We start from the raw sequence: 17559 nt of genomic DNA, 5'->3' as shown, positions 1-17559 counted from the left end.
ATTCGAATAGATAAACTTCCCTGCAGGGGTGCACCACATTACCCAACACGCTCGATCCCATTTGGCCGGACACACTTTCTTGGGTCATGCCCGGCCTCGTAAGATCAACACGTCGTAGCCCTACCTAGGCACAACAGAGAGGTCAGCACGCCGGTCTAAATCCTATGGCGCAGGGGTCTGGGCCCATCGCCCTTTTGCACACCTGCACGTTGCGAACGCGGCCGGAAGCAGACCTAGCCCCCTTAATACAAGCGCGAGCTATGGGTCCAATGCGGCACGCGCCGCTCAGTCGCTGACGTCACGAAGGCTTCGGCTGATACCACGACGTCGAGTGCCCATAACTTTCCCACATAGTTGGTTACTGCGTATAGACCAAATGGCCAGACTCAGATCAAATACCAAGAACTCGTTAAGCGTGTTATTTTGAAGTAACCGCGGACGCCGACCAGGGCCAGGCCCACCTCTCACCTAGGTAGTCTCAACCTGCCCTGTCGCTCCGCCACAAAGATCCACACAGAGGGCCGTTGGGACAAAGGTCCTTTCAGCCCCCAATCCGTGAATCACTCGCGGGTGCTCCACGAGCCTACCCGACTTTAGTCACCACATGTATCATGTATAAAGTATATAGTATAAACCCGTGATCACCTCCCGAGTGATCACGGCCTGATAGTATAGCATGGCAGACGGACAAGAATGTAGGGCCACTGATGGAATACTAGCATCCCATACTAAGCATTTGGATTGCAGGTAAAGGTAACAACAGTAGTAGCAAGGACAGGCTATGCATCAGGATAGGATAAACGGAAAGCAGTAACAGGCTACACTACTCTAATGCAAGCAGTATAGAGAAGAATAGGCGATATCTGGTGATCAGGGGGGGCTTGCCTGGAAGCTCTGTTGCACAAGAAGAAGGGTCGTCGGTGACATAGTCGTACTCATTGGCATCAGCGCCGGTCTCGGGGTCTACCGGGGAAGAAGAGGGGGAAGAAACAGTAAATACGGAGCAAACAAAGCATCACAAAGCATAACAGGGCAACACGCGTTGCTAGGTGTGCCCTAACGCGGTACCAGGTGATACCGACGAAGGAGGAAAACAACCGGGAAAGTATCCCCGATGTTACGCATTTTCGGACAGATGAACTGAAGGGAGAAAGTTGCGTGTTCGCTATGCTAGGGATGTATGGTGGATGAACGGGCTGCGTATCCGGATTCATCTCGTCGTTCTAAGCAACTTTCATGTAGAAAGTATTTCCATCCGAGTTACGGTTTATTTTATATGATTTTCTAAAATTTTAAAGCATTTTAGGATTTATTTAATTAATTAAATTCAACATTATCCAGAACAGTGCTGGCTGACGTTATCATGATGTTAGCATGACGTCAGCAGTCAACAGAGGTGTTGACTGGTCAGACTGACGTGTGGGTCCAGTGGGACCCACCTGTCATACACTGTTAGGTTGATTAGGGTTTAGGTTAAACTAATTATTATTTAATTAATAAACAATAGTTAATTAGGTTAACTAAACAGGATTAATTAATTTAATTAATTAATTATTTTTATTACTATATATATATTTAATCTTTTTTTAACGTTCTCGGGCACTGGGGCCCGTTTGTCATAGGCCCAGGGGTGCCTTGATACGTCTCCATCGTATCTACTTTTCCAAACACTTTTTCCCTTGTTTTGGACTCTAACATGCATGATTTGAATGGAACTAACCCGGACTGACGCTGTTTTCAGCAGACTTTCCATGGTGTTATTTATGTGTAGAAACAAAAGTTCTCGGAATGACCTGAAACTCCACGGAACATCTATTTGGAAAATAAGAAAAATACCGGAAGAAAAATCCACGTCAGGGGGCCCACACCCTGTCCACGAGGGTGGAGGACGCGCCTGCCCCCCTAGGGCGCGCCCCTACCTCGTGGGCCCCCTGACGCTCCACCGACCTCAACTCCAACTCCATATATTCACTTTCGGGGAGAAAAAAAATCAGAGAGAAGGATTCATCGTGTTTTACTATACGGAGCCGCCGCCAAGCCCTCAAACCTCTCGGGAGGGCTGATATGGAGTCCGTTCGGGGCTCCGGAGAGGGTAATCCATCGCCGTCGTCATCATCAACCATCCTCCATCACCAATTTCATGATGCTCACCGCCGTGCGTGAGTAATTCCATCGTAGGCTTGCTGGACGGTGATGGGTTGGATGAGATTTATCATGTAATCGAGTTAGTTTTGTTAGGGTTTGAACCCTAGTATCCACTATGTTCTGAGATTGATGTTGCCGTGACTTTGCTATGCTTAATGCTTGTCACTAGGGCCCTTGTGCCATGATTTCAGATCTGAACCTATTATGCTTTCATGAATATATGTGAGTTCTTGATCCTATCTTGCAAGTCTATAGTCACCTACTATGTGTTATGATCCGGCAACCCCGAAGTGACAATAATCGGGATCACTCCCGGTGATGACCGTAGTTTGAGGAGTTCATGTATTCACTATGTGCTAATGCTTTGTTCCGGTACTCTATTAAAAGGAGGTCTTAATATCCCTTAGTTTCCATTAGGACCCCGCTGCCACGGGAGGGTAGGACAAAAGATGTCATGCAAGTTCTTTTCCATAAGCACGTATGACTATATTCGGAATACATGCCTACATTACATTGATGAATTGGAGCTAGTTCTGTGTCACCCTATGTTATGACTGTTACATGATGAACCGCATCCGGCATAATTCTCCATCACCGATCGAATGCCTATGAGCTTTCCACATATTGTTCTTTGCTTATTTACTTTTACGTTGCTACTGTTACAATCACTACAAAACACCAAAAATATTACTTTTGCTACCGTTACTTTTGTTACCGTTACCACTACTATCATATTATTTTGCTACTAAATACTTTGTTGCAGATACTAAGTTATCCAGGTCTGGTTGAATTGACAACTCAACTGCTAATACTTGAGAATATTCATTGGCTCCCCTTGTGTCGAATCAATAAATTTGGGTTGAATACTCTACCCTTGAAAACTGTTGCGATCCCCTATACTTGTGGGTTATCAAGACTATTTTCTGGCACCGTTGCCGGGGAGCATAGCTCTATTCTTTGAGTCACTTGGGATTTATATCTACTAGTCACTATGAAGAACTTGAAAGACGCTAAGACAACAATTTATCCCTCAAGTACTCGGGGAGGTAAGGAACTGCCATCTAGCTCTGCACTTGATTCACCTTCTGTTTTGAGTAAGCTTGCGACACCTAAACCTGCTTCTGCTATTCGTTCTGATATCTCGCATGTTATTGATGATGCCACTTCTTCTTTGCATGATACTTGTGATGAAACTACTTCTATGCTTGATACTACTGTGCCACTTAGTGAATTTATTGATGAACAAATTGCTAGGGCTAGAGAGAAAGAAATTATTGAAACTGATTATATAGATGAAAGTGATGATGAAGACTTGCCTGTTATTCCTGAGGATTATGTTTTTGAAAAAGAAGCTGCTTTAGCTATTTTAGCTTGCAAATATAGATATGAGCTCAAGAGGTTATTAGTTAAATGGAAGCAGCAATCTCTTAATGCTAGAATGAAACCTGACCCTGCTTTTGCTACTTCACCTATCTGTGTTACTGATAAGGATTATGAATTCTCTGTAGATCCTGATATAATTACTTTGGTTGAATCTGATCCTTTTCATGGCTATGAATCTGAAACTGTTGTGGCACATCTTACTAAATTAAATGATATAGCCACCCTATTCACTAATGATGAGAAATCTCGCTACCTTTATATCCTTAAAATATTTCCGTTCTCATTAAAGGGTGATGCTAAGATATGGTTTAATTCTCTTGATCCTGGTTGTGTGCGTAGTCCCGAGGATATGATTTATTACTTCTCTGCTAAATATTTCCCTGCTCATAAGAAACAAGCTGCTTTAAGGGATATATACAATTTTGTGCAAATTGAAGAAGAGAGTCTCCCACAAGCTTGGGGGAGGCTTCTCAAGTTACTTAATGCTATGCCTGATCATCCTCTCAAGAAAAATGAAATACTTGATATCTTTTATAATGGACTAACCGATGCTTCCAGAGATTACTTGGATCGTTGTGCTGGTTCTGTTTTCAGGGAAAGAACACCGGATGAAGCGGAAATTCTATTGAATAATATGTTGACAAATGAAAATAATTGGACACTTCCCGAGCCAGCTCCTGAGCCAATTCCTGATCCTATTCCTAAACCAACTCCGAAGAAGAGGGGTGTTCTATTTCTCAGTCCTGAAGATATGCAAGAGGCAAAGAAATCTATGAAAGAAAAAGTTATTAAAGCTGAAGATGTTAAGAATTTACCTCCTATTCAAGAAATACATGGCCTAAATTTACTGCCTGTTGAAGAAACATATGATCTTAATCCATTACCTTTTGAAGAAACTCATGGTCTTGATAACCCGACACAGGTAGTAAAGGTAAATTCTCTCTATAGATATGATAAAGCTGAAATCCCTCCTACTAAGATTGCTAGCCAATGTTTGGATGAGTTTGATAACTTTATGGTTAAGCAAGAAGATTTCAATGCTTATTTTGGTAGACAATTAAAACAAAATGCTTATATGATTGAACACTTGTGTGATTATATGGCTAATGTTAAAGGTGAACTTAAAATTATTGGTAAACATGCTTCTATGGTTACCACTCAAGTAGAACAAGTACTTAAAGCTCAAAATGATTTGCTCAATGAAATGAATAGTAAGAAAAATGATTATGCTGTTAGAGTGGCTACTAGAACTGGTAAGATGACTCAAGAACCATTGTATCCTGAAGGCCACCCTAAGAGAATTGAGCAAGATTCTCAGAGAAATAATATTGATGCACCTAGTCCTTCTAAAAAGAAGAAAAATAAAAATGATAGGACTTTGCATGCTTCTAGTGAACCTATTGCTGAACCACCTGAGAATCCAAATGATATTTCTATTTCTGATGCTAAAACACAATCTGGTAATGAACATGAACCTAATGAAAATGTTAATGATGATGTTCATGATGATGCTCAACCTAGCAATGATAATGATGTAGAAGTTGAACCTGCTGTTGATCTTGATAACCCACAATCAAAGAATCACGTTATGATAAGAGAGACTTTGTTGCAAGGAAACATGGTAAAGAAAGAGAACCATGGGTTCAGAAACCCATGCCTTTTCGTCTGAAACCATCCATGAAAAAGGATGATGAGGATTTTGAGCGCTTTGCTGAAATGATTAGACCTATCTTTTTGCGTATGCGATTAACTGATATGCTCAAAATGAATCCTTATGCTAAGTACATGAAAGAAATTGTCACTAATAAAAGAAAGATACCGGAAGCCGAAATTTCCACCATGCTTGCTAATTACACTTTTAAGGGTGGAATACCAAAGAAACTAGGAGATCCAGGAGTACCAACTATACCATGCTCCATTTAAAGAAACTAAGTTAAAACTGCTTTATGTGATCTTGGAGCCGGTGTTAGTGTTATGCCTCTCTCTTTATATCGTAGACTTGATTTGAATAAGTTGACACCTGCTGAAATATCTTTGCAAATGGCCGGTAAATCAACTGCTATACCTGTTGGTATTTGTGAGGATGTGCCTGTTGTAGTTGCAAACGTTACTATTTTAACGGACTTTGTTACTCTTGATATTCCCGAGGACGATAGTATGTCTATTATTCTTGGAAGACCTTTTTTGAATACTGCAGGGGCTGTTACTGATTGCAACAAAGGCAATGTCACTTTTCATGTTAATGGCAATGAGCATACGGTACACTTTCCGAGGAAACAACCTCAAGTCCACAGTATCAATTCTATTGGAAAAGTTCCATTGATTATTTTTGGAGGTTTTGAATTTCCTCTTCCTACTGTCAAGAAGAAATATGATAATCTTATTATTGGGGATGTGCATATCCCCGTTGAGGTAACATAGTGTTATTCGAAATTTCTCCGGTTCCATGTTATTCGGAATTAGTTTATTAACAAGACTTGATCAACCTTGTTAGTGGATTCCTTTTGATGAGCATGAGATGGATGAAACTAGAAGGCACAACCTTCTGTACCCTCTTTCTACTTTCTGTTATTTAGTTGAATTAAAGTAAAAATAGTATTTTCCTGTCTGTTTTCTGATTTATCCGTGCAATATAAAAATACCCCGAAAGTAAAAGTTCTCCAAATGCCGTGAAAATGGAATATGATTTTTTCTAGAATTTTTTAGAATATCTGGCGCTGAGAACACAGCAGGAGGGGCAAGCACGTGGCCACGAGGGTGGAGGGCGCGCCCTACCCCCCTGGGCGCGCCCCCTGCCTCGTGGGCCCACGGTGGCTCCCCTCCACTTATTCATGCACCCACACACTTCTTCTTCCTCCCACAAACACCAATATCCAGCTCAAGCACGAGTTCTAGCTCATTTTGCTACGATTTTTGATCTCCTTGCTCAAAGCACCTCTCACAAAACTGCTTGGGGAGATTGTTCCTTGGTATGTGACTCCTCCATTGGTCCAATTAGTTTTTCTTCTAGTGCTTTATTCATTGCGAATTTATGCTGCCTAGGTGACCATGTTCTTGAGCTTGCATGTCAAAATTATATGGTTCCAAGTAGTTCTAATGCTTGATACAGGCTCTAGGCGCTTGTAGGAGTAGTTGCTATCAATTTTATTGAGCTTGGTTCACTTTTGTTTGAAGTTACTAAAAATCAGAAATTTTCAGAAAATAATGAAGAGATTTTTGAGGGGCTCATCGAGCCAAAGCTCAAAGGAAAAGCAGAATGAAGAAACACAGAGGCCCAAATATAATTTTCCTCGCACCGTGGAGGTTCGGCCGTGTGAATGGCCTTCCGATGATTTCTTGAGATAAGTCGGGATTTATGATGATTTCTATTCATTGGTTGAGAATGTTGGCCTCACCGATTTCCTCCGCGACCAACGTCATCAGTATCTCTTGCTCACCCAATACTTTTGTGCAGAAGTTCTACTATTTTCCTAAGGAATCACCTCCTTCAGTAGAGTTTCATTTATATGATGTTGTTAAGAAGATGCCACTAGATGAATTTTGCAAGATTTGCAAAATACCTTTTGAGGATAGTTTAGATGAACCACATCGTAAAGATGTGGATGGGTTTATTGACACTATCACTGTGGGGGAAACCAGGAAGGTTTCCGATGCAAGGATCACTAGCATACATTTTCCTGTTTTACGCTACTTTGCCATATTTGCTAGTCGTTGCTTAATTGGTCGCGGAAACTATGGAAACCTTAGTGTTCCTGATATTATCATCTTGTTCCATGGTTTATTCTGCGATAACACTGTTAGTATGGGCGGTATTGTTGCCAAACGGTTAAGTTTGAACCGTACAAAGGGCCCCATCTTTAGAGGTATTTATGCTTCACGCCTTGCTGCACATTATAACATACCTATTAGGCACTATGAGAAAGAAGAAAAATTGTTGCCCAATGCTTATTTAGATTATAAGAGTATGGTAGCGCATGATTTCATTGTTAAGAATAGGGAAGGGGAGCTTAAATACAAATTCTTTGATAAACATCACCCTGAGACTATTACCTTGCCTGCTCCCTCCTTGTTTAATTTATCTACAGGTTCGTATCTCATTACGTGGGCGGCCATTCACACGCTACCGGAACCCTACACCAGCCACGAAGCCGGAACCACAATTTGAACCTCCATAACAGTCTAATTACCAGTGGGATCCGGAGACGATTGCCAACCAGTGGCAATCAGAGTCTTCTTCATCGCAGTACGACCCCAGCTACTACTACGGATATCCGCCTGGCCATCCGTGGCAATAAACCAACTTAGGCCAAAAGCCTAAGCTTGGGGGAGTACGTATGTCCCACCGACATTAGATTTATGTTCACACACTCATTGCTAGATGTTGGTGCTCATACTCTTTCACTGTAATATCCATGCTAGTTTATTTTCTTTTTTCTTGCTTTCTTCTTGTGTGTTTGTTAAACCTTAAGAAAAACCAAAAAAAATAGTGTAGCTTTTAGTTAGTTTACTTTTCTTGTTGTAGTAGTAGTAACTAAAAAGAAAACCCAAAAAGATTTCCTGTTCTTCTTTTGCTTGTTGGGAGCTTTCCCGTGTAAATAGTTTTATTTCTTTTCTTTTCTTTGGGGGTCGATAGGAGAAGACCATAATTAAAATGTTGAAGTGGCTCTTTTATGCATTATTGTTGATTTAACCAAGAGCCCATATTGCCTTGTCATCTCCTGTTTATTGAATGCTCGCAGATTCCAGCTTAGTCCAATGCACGTGCACTCTTATTATTATTCACTTCGTTCAGTCGTGCAAGTGAAAGGCAATTATGACGATATATGATGGACTGACTGAGATGGGAGAAGCTGGTATGAACTCGACCTCTCTTGTTTTTGTAAATATGATGAGTTCATTGTTCCTGATTCAGCCTATTATGAATAAACATGTTTGCAATGACAATTAGAGATCATAGTTGCTTATGCCATGCTTGATTAGCTATGAGGTATAATGGTTTACCTTGCGTGCCAACATGCTATTAAAATGGTTGTGACGTGGTATAGTGGGGTGGTATCCTCCTCTGAATGATTTAAGTGACTCGACTTGGTGTGGAAATATGCCCTAGAGGCAATAATAAATGGTTATTATTATATTTCTTTGTTCATGGTAATTGTCTATTATTCATGCTATAATTGTATTGTCCGGAAATCGTATTACATGTGTGAATAAATAGACCACAACGTGTCCCTAGTAAGCCTCTAGTTGACTAGCTCGTTGATCAACAGATAGTCATGGTTTCCTGACTATGGACATTCGATGTCATTGATAACAGGGTCACATCATTAGGAGAATGATGTGATGGACAAGACCCAATCTTAAGCATAGCATAAAAGATCGTGTAGTTTCGTTTGCTAGAGCTTTTCCAATGTCAGGTATCTTTTCCTTAGACCATGAGATCGTGCAACTCCCGAATACCGTAGGAGTGCTTTGGGTGTGCCAAACGTCACAACGTAACTGGGTGACTATAAAGGTGCACTACGGGTATCTCCGAAAGTGTCTGTTGGGTTGGCACGGATCGAAACTGGGATTTGTCACTCCGTGTGACGGAGAGGTATCTCTGGGCCCACTCGGTAATGCATCATCATAATGAGCTCTATGTGACTAAGGCGTTAGTCACGGGATCATGCATTTCGGTACGAGTAAAGAGACTTGCCGGTAACGAGATTGAACAAGGTATTGGGATACCGACGATCGAATCTCGGGCAAGTAACATACCGATTGACAAAGGGAATTGCATACGGGATTGATTGAATCCTCGACACCGTGGTTCATCCGATGAGATCATCGTGGAACATGTGGGAGCCAACATGGGTATCCAGATCCCGCTGTTGGTTATTGACCGGAGAGGCGTCTCGGTCATGTCTGCATGTCTCCCGAACCCGTAGGGTCTACACACTTAAGGTTCGGTGACGCTAGGGTTGTAGAGATATGTGTATGCGGAAACCCGAAAGTTGTTCGGAGTCCCGGATGAGATCCCGGACATCACGAGAGGTTCCGGAATGGTCCGGAGGTGAAGAATTATATATAGGAAGTCAAGTTTCGGCCACCGGGAAAGTTTCGGGGGTTACCGGTATTGTACCGGGACCACCGGAAGGGTCCCGGGGGTCCACCGGGTGGGGCCACCTATCCCGGAGGGCCCCGTGGGCTGAAGTGGGAAGGGAACCAGCCCCTAGTGGGCTGGGCGCCCCCCATGGGCCTCCCCCCATGCGCCTAGGGTTGCAAACCCTAGGGTGGGGGGGGCTTCCCACTTGCCTTGGGGGGCAAGGCACCCCCCTTGGCCGCCGCCCCCCACCCTAGATGGGTTTGGCCGGCGCCCCCCCTCCCAAGGGGGCCTATATAAAGGGGGGGATGGAGGGCAGCAATATCTCAGCCTTGGGCGCCTCCCTCCTCCCCTGCAACACCTCTCTCTCTCGTATAAGCTCGGCGAAGCCCTGCCGACATCCCGCTGCAACCACCACCACGCCGTCGTGCTGCTGGATCTCCATCAACCTCTCCTTCCCCCTTGCTGGATCAAGAAGGAGGAGACGTCGCTGCACCGTACGTGTGTTGAACGCGGAGGTGCCGTCCGTTCGGCACTCGGTCATCGGTGATTTGGATCACGGCGAGTACGACTCCGTCATCCACGTTCATTGGAACGCTTCCGCTCGCGATCTACAAGGGTATGTAGATGCACTCCCTTCCCCTCGTTGCTAGTATACTCCATAGATGCATCTTGGTGAGCGTAGGAAAAAATTTAAATTATGCTACGATTCCCAACACTTGGCACATGTTCACACATGTAGTTGAAACAAATCAACATAGCCTTCACGATATTTATGTTCATGGTGGATTATATCCTACTCATGCTTGCACTCAATGTCTATTAATTTTAATGCATGTTCATGACTGTTGTCGCTCTCTAGTTGGTCGCTTCCCAGTCTTTTGCTAGCCTTCACTTGTACTAAGCGGGAATACTGCTTGTGCATCCAATCCCTTAAACCCCAAAGTTATTCCATATGAGTCCACTATACCTTCCTATATGCGGTATCTACCTGCCGTTCCAAGTAAATTTGTATGTGCCAAACTCTAAACCTTCAAATGAAATTCTGTTTTGTATGCTCGAATATCTCATGTATCAACTAGGGCTGTCCGTATCTTCCATGCTAGGCAGGTTATTCTCAAGAGGAGTGGACTCCGCTCCTCACTCACGAGAAAATGGCTGGTCACCGGGATGCCCAGTCCCATGCTTTATGCAAACTAAATCAAAATAATTGCAAACAAAACTCCCTAGGACTGTTGTTTGTTGGAGGCACTCGTTGTTTCGAGCAAGCCATGTATTGATGCTTGTTGGTGGAGGGGGAGTATAAACTTTACCATTCTGTTTGGGAGCCGCCTATAATGCGTGTAGCATGGAAGATATCGCCATCTCTTGGTTGTTATGTTGAAAATGAAAGTATGCCGCTCAAAATATTATTTATCTCTATTTCAAAACCGAGCTCTGGTACCTCTACAAATCCCTGCTTCCCTCTGTGAAGGGCCTATCTATTTACTTTTATGTTGAGTCATCACCCTCTTATTAAAAAGCACCAGCTAGAGAGCACCGCTGTCATTTGCATTCATTATTATTAATTCATATTGGGTATGACTATGACTGGATCTCTTTTACCATGAATTACAATGTCTAGTCAGTCCTTGATCTTTAAAGGTGCTATGCATTTATGTTTTGCGGTCTCAGAACGGCCTAGCGAGATACCATCTTGTTATATTATATCATGATTGTTTTGAGAAAGTGTTGTCATCCGAGATTTATTATTATAGCTCGCTAGTTGATTATGCCATTGATATGAGTAGACATGAGACCTAAGAGTTATTGTGAATGTGGTTAGTCATAATCTTTGCTAAAAACTTGAATGCTGGCTTTACATATTTACAACAACAAGAGCAAACAGAGTTTGTAAAAGTTTTTCTTTATCACTTTCAGTTTATCAACTGAATCGCTTGAGGACAAGCAAAGGTTTTCAGCAGACTTTCCATGGTGTTATTTATGTGCAGAAACAAAAGTTCTCGGAATGACCTGAAACTCCACGGAACATCTATTTGGAAAATAAGAAAAATACCAGAAGAAAAATCCATGTCAGGGGGCGCACACCCTGTCCACGAGGGTGGAGGGCGCGCCCCCTACCTCGTGGGCCCCCTGACGCTCCACCGACCTCAACTCCAACTCCATATATTCATTTTTGGGGAAAAAATCAGAGAGAAGGATTCATCGCGTTTTACGATACGGAGCCGCCGCCAAGCCCTAAAACCTCTCGAGAGGGCTGATCTGGAGTCCGTTCGGGGCTCCGGAGAGGGGGATTCGTCACCATCATCATCATCAACCATCCTCCATCACCAATTTCATGATGCTCACGACCGTTTGTGAGTAATTCCATGGTAGGCTTGCTGGATGGTGATGGGTTGGATGAGATCTATCATGTAATCGAGTCAGTTTTGTTAGGGTTTGAGCCCTAGTATCCACTATATTCTGAGATTGATGTTGCTATGACTTTGCTATGCTTAATGCTTGTCACTAGGGCCCGAGTGCCACAATTTCAGATCTGAACCTATTATGTTTTCATGAATATATGTGAGTTCTTGATCCTATCTTGCAAGTGTATAGTCACCTACTATGTGTTATGATCCGGCAACCCCGAAGTGACAATAATCGGGACCACTCCCGGTGATGACCATAGTTTGAGGAGTTCATGTATTCACTATGTGCTAATGCTTTGTTCCGGTACTCTATTAAAAGGAGGCCTTAATATCCCTTAGTTTCCATTAGGACCCCGCTGCCATGGGAGGGTAGGACAAAAGATGTCATGCAAGTTCTTTTCCATAAGCACGTATGACTATATTCGGAATACATGCCTACATTACATTGATGAATTGGAGCTAGTTCTGTGTCACCCTATGTTATGACTGTTACATGATGAACCGCATCCGGCATAATTCTCCATCACCGATCCAATGCCTACGAGCTTTCCACATATTGTTCTTTGCATATTTACTTTTCCGTTGCTACTGTTACAATCACTACAAAACACCAAAAATATTAATTTTGCTACCGTTACTTTTGTTACCGTTACCACTAGTATCATATTATTTTGCTACTAAATACTTTGCTGCAGATACTAAGTTATCCAGGTGTGGTTGAATTGACAACTCAACTGCTAATACATGAGAATATTCTTTGGCTCCCCTTGTGTCGAATCAATAAATTTGGGTTGAATACTCTACCCTCGAAAACTGTTGCGATCCCCTATACTTGTGGGTTATCAGGCCTTAGCGGTTACGGGCGAGCAACGGGTCGGGGCGCCCGAACAGGCGCGAGCCCGAGGGGCGCTGGGCACGCACGGCGCACGCCGGCGCCGGCAGCCAGGGGAGGCGGGGCTTGCTAGAGCAGGGAGCTGTGCGGGGCAGGGCACGCCAACGGGCGCGAGGGGGCGCGGACAGGCGTGGTCCGCGTGCGGCGAGCGCGAGGGCATGCACGTGGAGGAGGAGCGGGGCACGGCTTGCGGAGGGCACGGGTCATCGTGGCCGGGCATGGCGGAGCGTGGGGGGCTCGGAGAAGAAGCAGCAGCGATAGCAGGCGGGACAGGCGAGCGAGGCACGATAGCAGCTGCAGCACGGGCAGCACGAGCAGGCAGAAGCGGGACGCGGGCGCGCGGACAGGCATGGTCGCCGCGCGGCGAGTGCGAGCGCGCGCGCGCAGTGGGGGAGCGAGGTGAGCAGCGGCAGCAGCTCGAGGGCAGTGGGGCACGGCTGGTGGCTGCGAGAGGGGAGACGGCGCGCGTGTGTGCGGTAGGAGGGCCGCAGCGGCATGGCGAGGTGGGCGCGTCGCGGGACTGCAGCAGGGGCACGAGGCGCGCGGCCAAGTACGCGGGCGGGGCGCGGGCGCCGGTGCGCGGCGGTGACCGCAGGGAAGGAGGAAAAGAGGGGGGCCTCACGGGGGGATGCACGGAACGGGGCAGTGGTGTTTGGGGAGGATGACGGCGACGACGTGCGTAGAGGGGAGGCAGATCGGTGAGGGCGTCCGGCGAGGTCCTCAGGCGGCGGCGACGGTGATGCCCCGATCCAGATCGGGATCGGGGAGGGGGCGCATGGGGGGGAGTGGGGACTGGAGTTAAGGTTACGGGGGGAGAGGATAAGGGAGTGGGGATATGGGAGTGGGGGCGGGCCTCATGGGCCAGTGGGCTGGCCAGCAGCTAGGCCGGCCTGGCTAGCTGGGCCATTCGGCCCAGGGAGAGGGGGTTTCGGTTTTATTTCTTTTATTTCTTTTGTTTTTTATTTAATTATTTACTTTTCTGTTTTACTTCATTTTAAGTATTTAGGTCATTTATAAAAGCATGGATCCCTCACCATAAACACCTAAGCATTTATTTGCACACTCTGAACATTTTAGTTTAATATTTTGAAAACTTTTATTATTTGCCAAATTTTGAATTTGAATTTTAATCGGTTTCGAACTAACACGAGATTAGCAACAGTAATCAAAGTGACGTGGCATCATTAGCAGAGGTTACTATAGCTTGATTATCCGGGCGTCACAATTCTCCTGTACTACAAGAAATCTCGTCCCGAGATTTAAGAGGGGATGTAAGGGGGAAGGGATTTGGTTACGGAATTCTAACGGGTCTTCTCGGTGTTGGTTGCTCTTCTCGAAGAGGTCACCATGATGTCTTTATTTCTCTGCTCCATGTCATCATGATGAAGTCGGCATCCTTTCTTCGGGAACTCCATCGTACTCACGAAAGAATAAAGGGTGGGTATATTCCGGGAGAACGGACCTCTGCAAGGTTGATTATCTGGTAGGTAACATCGGGGAAGGTGGTGGAAAGTAACTCTCGAACTAAAACTTAAGAAAATATCGAGAGTAAAGTAAGGAGGTACCATGAGAAGTTTCAAGCGGGTAGGCAAACATTCGTTGCCTGAAACAGAGTGTGAAAGGGGTTCAAAGCAATGGAAACAAGTATTGTGTTTAATACCAGAATTGAGGATCACACGGAAGGTGGCTCGTGAATGACATAAGAGGCCAGGTGCGAGGAACAACCTTAAGAAAAGGGGGTGTATAGGAGAGTCAGGTTTCGATCCTGTGGAACTGTGGGTTATGTGCCCACCATGTGGTTAAAAGTATGAAGGGCGTTGACATCTGGCACGGTCATGATATCAAGACATGTCAGAGGGCAGCCTATCAGTTATGTCGGCAACAATGTCGGTACCAAGGGCGAGGGACGAAGAGAACCATTTTCCTGCTCATTGAAATGAGGCGGACCAATAGGCAAAGTTCTCGTCCATCGGTGGTTACCGAAATGTCATCAACAATAGTAACATGGTCTTACTGACAAGGTTGTACACCAAGGTGTTTACACAAGCAGAGAATTATTACTGCTTAGATCATATAAACCAAGAGAAAGGTTAAACAAGACTATGAAAAGGAAAATGTGATTATTAGATTAAACAGAACAATGGAAAGGAAAATGTGTCTAAACACATATTTCAAGGGTATATCCTTCCCAAGGACAAGTAGAGCATGATATCCATGACAGGATATAACATAGAAAACCATTTAGGTAAGGGGAGAGGAAGTTCATGACATTACCCAAACAATGGTGTTTGAATAATTCATAAAGGAAATTTAGCATGGTGCTTCAAAATGTTCTTATCTATGACCAGAGTACCACAGACATGCTTCGAGATAGCACTGACATGGTCTTCGAGCAAGGTCGGACTTTGGATACATGAAGGATTCTTCAAGAACAACTTATAGAACAAGTCTTACAATTTCCTCATGGAAGCATGGATAACCTTGCTAAAAAGGAAACTATATCAATAGGTCCTCCGACCAGGTGTGCTAGGAATGACATCATCTTACCGGGTTACATAACCGTCATATCTAACCGAGATGTAGATCTGAGTGGTGTCAGGATACCTCAGACTCAGGATGCCTGAGAAGAAAATATGCAACACAATTGACGAGATGACATAGTAAGATCCTCGGGAAATGAACTATGGAAGCAAGTTCCGAAACAAGAGTCCAACATTAAACCAAGGAGAGGATGAGGAGGTGGCTGACGGACTCAACGACATATCATCGAGATTTCCAAAAAGATGGATTTCCACAATTATGTGAACAAGGAGATAACAATTGTCATATCAAACGATATAATGATGTATGCTCGAGGATAAACATACACAATTAAACAATGATAGAAAGGTGCACCCGAAAATCTGGACTAGGTAACACGATCAATGTTAGAATGATGATTCAATAAGCAACAGACTTAGAATGAAACTATCGACCATTAACTTCAAAGCAATAAGGTTACTAGAAGTTCTAGATTTACACATCACAGACCATTTGTCGGCATTCCGGTTAGAAACAACACGGACACCAAGAAAAGAACGGTGATGGTAATAAGTATTACTTCTATCAAGAATTCTTAAGAGGTGGTGAAAATTCCCATGACATTCTTGACATAAAAGATGGTAATACTCCAAGGTAAAGAAGATCAGAAGCTGGATAGCAAGGAACTCAAGGTATAACACAAAAGATGAACAAGTTTGTGTTGGAGGGAAGTCAATAAAGTGGTCGATGATAACACAAATCATCGAGGGCAAGGATGGTATTTCTCATCATGAACTCAATTGATATCCTGGAAGAGCTCAGAATGCTGATGATGATCACGACACATTTGTCGAGAGATTTCATGAAGATGTACTCAATCGGTAATGGCATATAGTCAAACGAATGACAAAGCAAAAGGTTATTGGAACCATAGGTACGACACAAACTCGGAATCAATTATTGTTATTCAAGGCAATAATATATGACAAGGAAGATCGATAACTGGACATCTGCTCATAGATAAACAAGGCATCTGCTCGATAACTGGACAAATGCTCACTGCAACCAACCTAACAACCAAATACAGATAAACAAGGCATATGCTCGATAACTGGACAAATGCTCACTGCAACCAACCTAACAACCAAATACAGATAAATAAGGTATCTACTCACTATAAACAACCAAATATAGCCATTCATGAAACTGAAGTGGACAATTCATACTTAAACATCACATAGCCCTATTGAACATTTTTTTTTTGCATAACTGAAATAACTAAACACGGCATAGTTAAAACACCGCATGGCAAAAGCTACTGCAACAAAGGGTACGGGTTGGCAAGCTAGAAAAGGTAAGATTTGCTAATAGGATGTTGCCTCACATGTCATGGACGGGATCCTTCCAGTTGGAAGAGCACAGACCCATGGTGCGCTCTCTGATGTCACAGATGGGCTGTTTCACCTTGGAAGAACCATTGTGGGTGCCCTCCTCGTGGTCGTGGTCAATGAGATCTTCCTTGGCAATTGAGGATCCCAAGCCGCCGCTGTAGAACATGTCCTTCAGAAATGACAAAATGGGCTCGATGGCATACAAGGATAGCAGATCCTTGACCGCGTGGCGGAGGAGATCAGCGGCAGGGCCGTGGAAGAGAACGATGGCGGTTGAACCAGAGGGATTGGGGATGGACCACTTAACCTATGACATGGCCCGCGTGAAGCCGTCGCTGTCGACGAGCTTGATGTCATAGCCAGCTTTCTCAAGATACAGTAATACGCTAGCCCGCTGCCGTGAAGCCTTCGGCATGGCAACGTAGTCAATGTATTCGCCGGCTTCCATGGCGAGGTGTTGCTCTGGGATCGACAGGTCAGGGCGAACGGTGGCCACCTAGCCAACGTCCGCCAGAGAGGCCATGACAAACCTCTTCTTAGCTGAACGCTCGTCGGGCTCCCCGGGATACATGGTCGGGCTTAGGCTGTGACATTCTAGAGCAGGGGATGTGGATCTGGTGGGGAGGGACTCCGCAGGCCTCATCTAAAAACTCAGGGGAGTGGGGCGATGGTATGGGAATCGCTAGGTAACCTGAACTTATTGCCTAAGCTAGGACGAATGGGCAGACCGACAGG

The sequence above is a fragment of the Aegilops tauschii genome, chromosome 1 (assembly GCF_002575655.3).
Source record: "Aegilops tauschii subsp. strangulata cultivar AL8/78 chromosome 1, Aet v6.0, whole genome shotgun sequence".
In the NCBI taxonomy this organism is placed as follows: domain Eukaryota; kingdom Viridiplantae; phylum Streptophyta; class Magnoliopsida; order Poales; family Poaceae; genus Aegilops; species Aegilops tauschii.
This window is presented reverse-complemented; position numbering follows the sequence as displayed.